General features: G+C 64.0%; 1 protein-coding gene across 1 annotated transcript in view; it reads left to right on the top strand.

The window, feature by feature from the left end:
• Nucleotides 1-442: 442 nt before the first annotated feature.
• GJB1 (gap junction protein beta 1) overlaps nucleotides 443-6163 on the top strand; it is a 13675-nt gene continuing 7954 nt past the window's right edge. The window contains exon 1 of the mRNA XM_019521243.1: nucleotides 443-549. The gene's annotated coding sequence lies outside the window, so the exon portion shown is untranslated. The remainder of the gene's footprint in view (nucleotides 550-6163) is intronic.

The raw sequence follows: 6163 nt of genomic DNA, 5'->3' as shown, positions 1-6163 counted from the left end.
GAGCAGGGGCCGGTCAGGCGGGCCGGGGTCGGCAGGGGCAGCCCCGCGCGCCCGGGCCGGGCCGGTTAATGTTTTACAGCCGGTGCGTGTTCCCTTCACGCCGCCGCCCGGGGGGTGCGCTGGTCCCGGGCTGGCCCTGCAGGTAGACACAGCTCAGAGCAATGTGGTGGGCACTGCTGTGGGGAAGCTCACAGCACTGGGCTGGCTCCGCTCTCGTCTCGCAGTGGCTCCGGGGCGGGGCCGCTGGGTGTCCTGGCCCTGCCTGGCATCAGCCGCTGCCCTGGGTGGGGTGGCCTGGCCTGGCGCGTCTGGGCAGCCCCGGAGGTGTGGCCGGCCCAGGTGCATAGGGCACAGCGGGGCTGGCGCAGGATGGACACACCTGACAGTGTTTACTTGGACGTGAGCAAGCCCTGGACAGAGCCAACGCCTGCCTCGGGGGCGGGCGGGAGGGGCCGGGCGGGGAGCAGAGAGGTATAAAGTCCGAGCCTGCAGGAGCGCAGCCCTCCCCGGGAGACAGCAGCTCAGCGCCTGCCAGCCCCACTTGCAGAGGTGAGTGGGCCCCACCGCGGCCGGCCGCCGCCTCCAGCCACTTGCCCCTGCCCGGGTGCCTGCTCCGTGCACTACCCCCTACCCCGCACCTAGAGGAAGTGCCCCTGTCCCCCCGGGGGAGGGAGAGCCCCCTGCCCCCCAGGCCCGAGGGGAACTAGGAGGGGAGGTGCGCTGGGGGCTGGTGCCGAGCGCCAGGCCTGTGCTGGCAGAGGTGCCAGGCCATGGCAGATGCCTGTGGGAGCTGCGGGCAGACTTAAGGGTAGTGTGCCCGCCTGCGCCCTGCGCTCCTGGTCTGGGTCAGCTGCACAACTGGTTTCCTCTCTCCCGTGTGTGTGTCCCGGGCCCCGGGCCCTGCGGCCCCCGCCGGCGCTGCAGTATCGATCGCAGGAGGCCGATGCGTGCCTGGCTCTGGCGCAGCTGCCCGCTTCCCCATCAGGGCCCACAGTGACCTTTGCCCCTTCCTCCTCACTGGCTCCAAAGCGCCTGTGGCCTCTGGCCTGAGCCCCTGCACGAGACTGCTCCCAGGTCCGTCCAACGGGCTCAAGGGGCATCGCAGCCCAGGCCTGCGGCCAGCCCCGGCCAGGGCCAGGTCCCAGTCTGCCCAGAGCCTGCAGCCCTGGCATGGGAGCGCCCCGCGCATGGCGGACCCTGGGAAAACATCATGGCAGGGGCATCTGTGGCACTGAGGAGCAGTCCCCGGGCTGGCTTGGGGCAGTGTCCTGGGGAGACGCGGAGCCAGCTGCAGGCCGGGGGCCGTGGGCACAGGCAAGGGGCTGCTCGGAGGGAGCGTCTCGCTCCAGTGCCCATCGGGCTCTTTGTTCCAGCTCCTTGTGAGCACCCGAGGTTGGCAGAGCTGCTGCCCCACCTTGCACAAGCACCTGGGATCTTCCTGCCTCCTGGCCAGCATACAAGCCCTCCCCGGTGCCTCTGGCAGTGTGCGGCAATCAAGGACGAAGAGGCTGTGCCAGCAGGCCAGGTCACATCCATGGCCACAGCATGGAGCTGAGCTGCGGCAGGCGGGGGCAACGTCACTGCTGCCAGCCAGGGCTTAGGCGAGCGGGGGCCAGGCACGCGCCACAGCCCCTCCTGCAGCAGGGGAGCTCCCTACCCCACATGCTGGGAGCTGCCCCAGATGCTCCTGCCACCCAGGGTCAGCCTAATCAGGCAGACGTGGGATGCTCAGCTTTGCCCATGAGCTCTGCCAAGCAGCCTGAGGGCAGCCCCATTGCAGCAGCGCCTGTCATGGGGGCAGCGGCCCTGCCCTCTCCTGCCAGGCTGTGCCGAGCTCTCCCAGGCAGAGCTCTGCCCCGTTGCGGCTGCCTGGTGCCAGGCATCCCGGCGGCGGGCAGCCCGGGGGGCAGCACCCCAGGGGCCTGGCTAGTGTCACCAGGGCTCTGTGGGCAGCTGCTCCTTGCCCCCCGCAGTGGCCTGTGAGGCTGCCGCCATCGCCGCGGTCACCCCAAGACGGGCGGCAGGCCAGGGCTGCGTGGGGCAGGACTCCGCACCAGACCAAGGCGCTGGCCTGTGGCTGCCTGGGGCCTGCGCGAAGCAGAGCTGGGTCGTGCCCCACAGCTGGGCTGCCCTCCACATCCCTATGTGCTGTGGCCGCAGGTGCCTGCAAGGGCTCTGGGGTGGCCGAGGCAGCCGGCAGCTGCTCTGGGCGCGAGGTCTCCTGGGCTCATCTTTGGGCAAACCTCACCAGGACTCTCCTGTGCGTATGCGGGGACCGGGGATTTCGGCTGCGCTGCACTCATGTTCCTGCTGGGACTTAACGTTGGCGACACCTAGGCAGAGGGTCTTGCTCCTCTGCTCAGGGTCAGACAGCCACCAGAGCTGGGGTCAGGAAGGAATCCCCCCGCTCGGATTGCCGTGGACTTGGCGGGGGGTTGCCTCCTCCTGTAACGGGCACAGCCTCCCTCTGGGATCGCCAGGGTGTACATTAACCACCTTTTACAGAAGCCGGCTGCGGGCTACGGAAGGCGCTGCGTCGGGGTGGCTGGTAGCGCTCCTAGACTGCGGATTTGGGTGGGGTGGTTTGGACAGGGCTGATCCTGCCTCAGGCAGGAGTTGGACTAGATGTAGGCCCCTTCAGCCCTGCCTCTGATTTCCAGAGCACATAGTAACAATCGTTTACAGCAGCGGGATGTTGGCTGCTGCGGCCCCCCTGCTGCCCTGTGGCAGGCTCGGCTGATGTCAAGACGTGCTGTGTCCTGGCTGATGGTAGTGTTACAAAGACTGTGGATTTGTCCAGGATGCTTTGGGCAGGGATGATCCTGCCTTGGGCAGGAGTTTGGCTGGATGTGACCTCTGGAGCTTCCTGCCAGCCCCAGTCTACGACCGCGTGTCCGGCCTGGACCCCGGGATGTGCCAGGCACTGCAGACGCCCCTTGCCTGTGGACCCCGCACCCTTGGCAGGCTCGGGGCAGGCCCGGGAAGATGGGGCTCGCCAGCCAGCGACTCAGCCCCAGTGCTGACTACCTGCTTCTGCAGATCGGCAGCGAGGCCCTGGGCTGCCAGAGGGGGTTTCCAGACAGCACGGGTGACCCGGGCCAAGCCCACGGGGATGCTGTGAAAGCCCTGGTCCCTGGCTGCCCGCGTCCCCACCAGCACAGTTGTTGCAACGTGAGTTGGGCGCAAACTCAGCCTGCAGAGAGGCTAAAACTGGTGTCGACTCCACCAGAATGAGGTGGGGCCCAAGCCCTGCACCCCGCTGCTGACACCTGATTTGGCTTGGCACCCCCTGCGGCTGACGCCTGCCCGCACCCTGCCTCCGGAGCGATAAGGCGACCGTGGCTATTGATCTTTAGGGAGACTCTTGCCCTGGTTTATTCATCAGTGCAGGAGCACACCCAGCACTGCACCGCGCCCGAGACAGGAATGCCTCTGTGCCAGGGCACTGCAGCCACTGCTTGCTCACTGGTTTGGGCACTGCCCTCAACTCTGGAAGGAGCCTGGAAGCCCCTGGCTGGTCAAGCAGCATCTGGACCATGGGGTGCTGCAGATGTGACCTTGGGGGCACAGGCCTGAGCTGGCTGAGATTCCCCACAGCATGGCACTTGGGGACGCTGGCAGCACTGCCCACTTGCCCAGGGGACCCCTGCGTGGGAGGGAGCAGCTCTGGAGCTCACTGCTTTACAGCAGGGCACTGTGCGCCCACTGCTGGGCTGCCCACCATACTCTGGCCTTTAGCACCGTTCTGCCCAGAGCTGGCCCAGCCCCAGCCCCAGCCCCAGCCCCAGCCCCAGGGCACTGCTGCTCCCTGGTCACCCAAATCCTGCCTGAGTGCTGCTGCCCCATCTCCTTGAGGCGTGGCCCTGCCCCCCCGGCGCTCGCTCTCCGTCCCCTGAGCCCCAGCCCAGATTTGGGGCTGGGACTGCTGCCCTACACCCACTTTCTCCTGTGGGTTTCCAGATTCAGGACGTTACTGGCGTACATCCTAAGGACGCCTGTTTGCAAGCAGCTGGCAGAGGAAAGGCTGATCTGGAGCAGCCAGCAGGGATTTGGTAAGAGCAAATCACACCAAGCACATCCCAGTGCCGTCTTCGACCAAGTAGCCAACTGTGCAAATGAAGGGAACACGGTGGATATCACGAATCTGGACTCTTGACAAGCTCTGCATGACCTTCTCACAAACCAGTTGGAGAAATGTGGGCTGGACAAAACTACTACAGTGTGGATGGACGACTGGCTCAATAGGCGCAAGCAAAGGGCAATTATCAGGGGTCCCTGTCAGGATGGCCGGCTTCAAGCAGAGCCTCACAGAGCTGTGTCCTAGGCCTGGTGCTTTGCTAATGATTTGGATGCTGGAAAAGAGCGAGCTTCCTGAGCAAAGCTGCAGGCGACACCTGGGAGGCCTGTGAACACACTGGAGGTGAACTGAGACGGCTCTCGACAGGCTGGAAAGCTGGGCTGGAGTCCAAAGGACGAAGATCAGTGCTGACACGTGCAAGGTGCTGCAGCTCGGGACAAATCAAAACACAAATACAGGCTGTCACAGGAGGACAGGCTGAGACACATGCTGCGGAAAAGGCGCTCTAAGGGGGGACGTGACAGCAGTCTTCACGCACCTGAGGGGTTGCCCTGAACGAGAGAGACAACCTGTTCCCCTTGCCACAGAGAGCAGGAAGCATGGCCCTGACTTGAAGGTGCAGCAACGTACGTTCAGATTAGACAGACAAACTCTGCCAAGTGGCCCCTATGGTTCACTTGGCAGATCAAAGCACACTTCGACAGTTAAACCATTAAAAACCGGTTACACAGTTTGCACCGTGCACCTGTGCACCCGTCTCCATAGCCGTGTCCCCACCCACTGCCTTCATGAGAGGGTCTGCCCCCCGCCCCGAAGCAGTCTGTGCCGGACCCCTCTCCACCAGATGAGCTCTGTCGTTTCTTTCCCATGGTCCTCTTCTGTCTTCCTGTAGTACCAGCACATTTCACTTAGTCCCATTTTAATACCGTCCTCGACTGTGGGGTCTGAGTGTCTGTTTATGAGCAGGGTGGAGGTAAACTTTATATATATATTTTTATATATATATATATAGAGAGAGAGAGAGAGAGAGAGAGAGAATTGAATATTTTTGCAAAAAAAAATAGACCAATTCCTCCGCTGTCAGAGCGGCGCCGCGGTGGAGCAGATGCCTCGGGACATGGTGACATCTCCGCGATCAGAGATTTTTAAGAGCAGGTTGGGTAAGCGCTGGTCAGAGAAGGTCTAGGCTGGGACAATGGGGGCTAACTTCCTGGCAGGCCGGCCACAGATTAGCGCCGCAGCCGTCCCTCCAGTGCCTTTCTTTCACCTGCTCTGCTTTCTGCTCTCTGTCCTGTCTGCCACTCTGCTGCCTGCCCCCTCCCCAGTCTGTATGTGCTACATGGGCTGCTCTGCCACTCCTGGCGCGCGGCTGCTGGCTGCCGGAGCTAGGAGCAGCAGAGCCGGGGTGCGCTGTGAGGAGCAGCGGGAGACCCCACGTCCCGGTTGCTTGGGGAGCAGAGGAGAGCGCCACGGCTGAGAGCAGGCAGAGGCTGGAGAAGAAGCAGGATGCACCCCCGGCACTGCTGCAAACCGGGACTGAGGAGCTGGGTAAGGGTGACAGAAATCTCCGAAGACTTGACACGCTGCGGAGAGGAGGATGTGGACCAACCGCTTGAAGCTGCAGCGAAGTAAGTTTAGAGTGAAGAAGCTTACCTGGCTGTCCGCTGGTGGAGCAGCGAGGCAATGGCACAGACGCCAGGGAAGCTGTGGCCCTCCATCACTGGAGGGGTGCAAGAGGAGGTTGGGTAGCCACTGGTTCAGGATGATGCAGGCGTGGGGATGCCTCTGCTCCACTCTGGGTATTTCCCAAGTTTCCAGACTGCTGGTTGCTGCTGCCCTCCCCTTTCTGCTACACATCAGGTGTCTTTAAGCCGTCTGCAGAGGCCCTGGGTGTTGGCTGCACCCGACTGGGCTGAGCCAGTGCTTGTGCGGGAGCAAGGCGGCGGCTCCCGGCCAGAGGCTCTTGCCCCCCTGCCCGTGGCCGGAGCGGTGCGTGCGGGGCTCAGGGAGGAATTGTCCCGGCCGCCCGGCGGGCTCTGCCCCGCTCCGCCCGCGCAGGTCGCAGCCGCCGGACGCGCCGCTGCC

The sequence above is a fragment of the Gavialis gangeticus genome, unplaced genomic scaffold, assembly GCF_001723915.1.
Source record: "Gavialis gangeticus isolate Ggan-Ray unplaced genomic scaffold, GavGan_comp1, whole genome shotgun sequence".
NCBI lineage: Eukaryota > Metazoa > Chordata > Crocodylia > Gavialidae > Gavialis > Gavialis gangeticus.
This window is presented reverse-complemented; position numbering and strand designations above follow the sequence as displayed.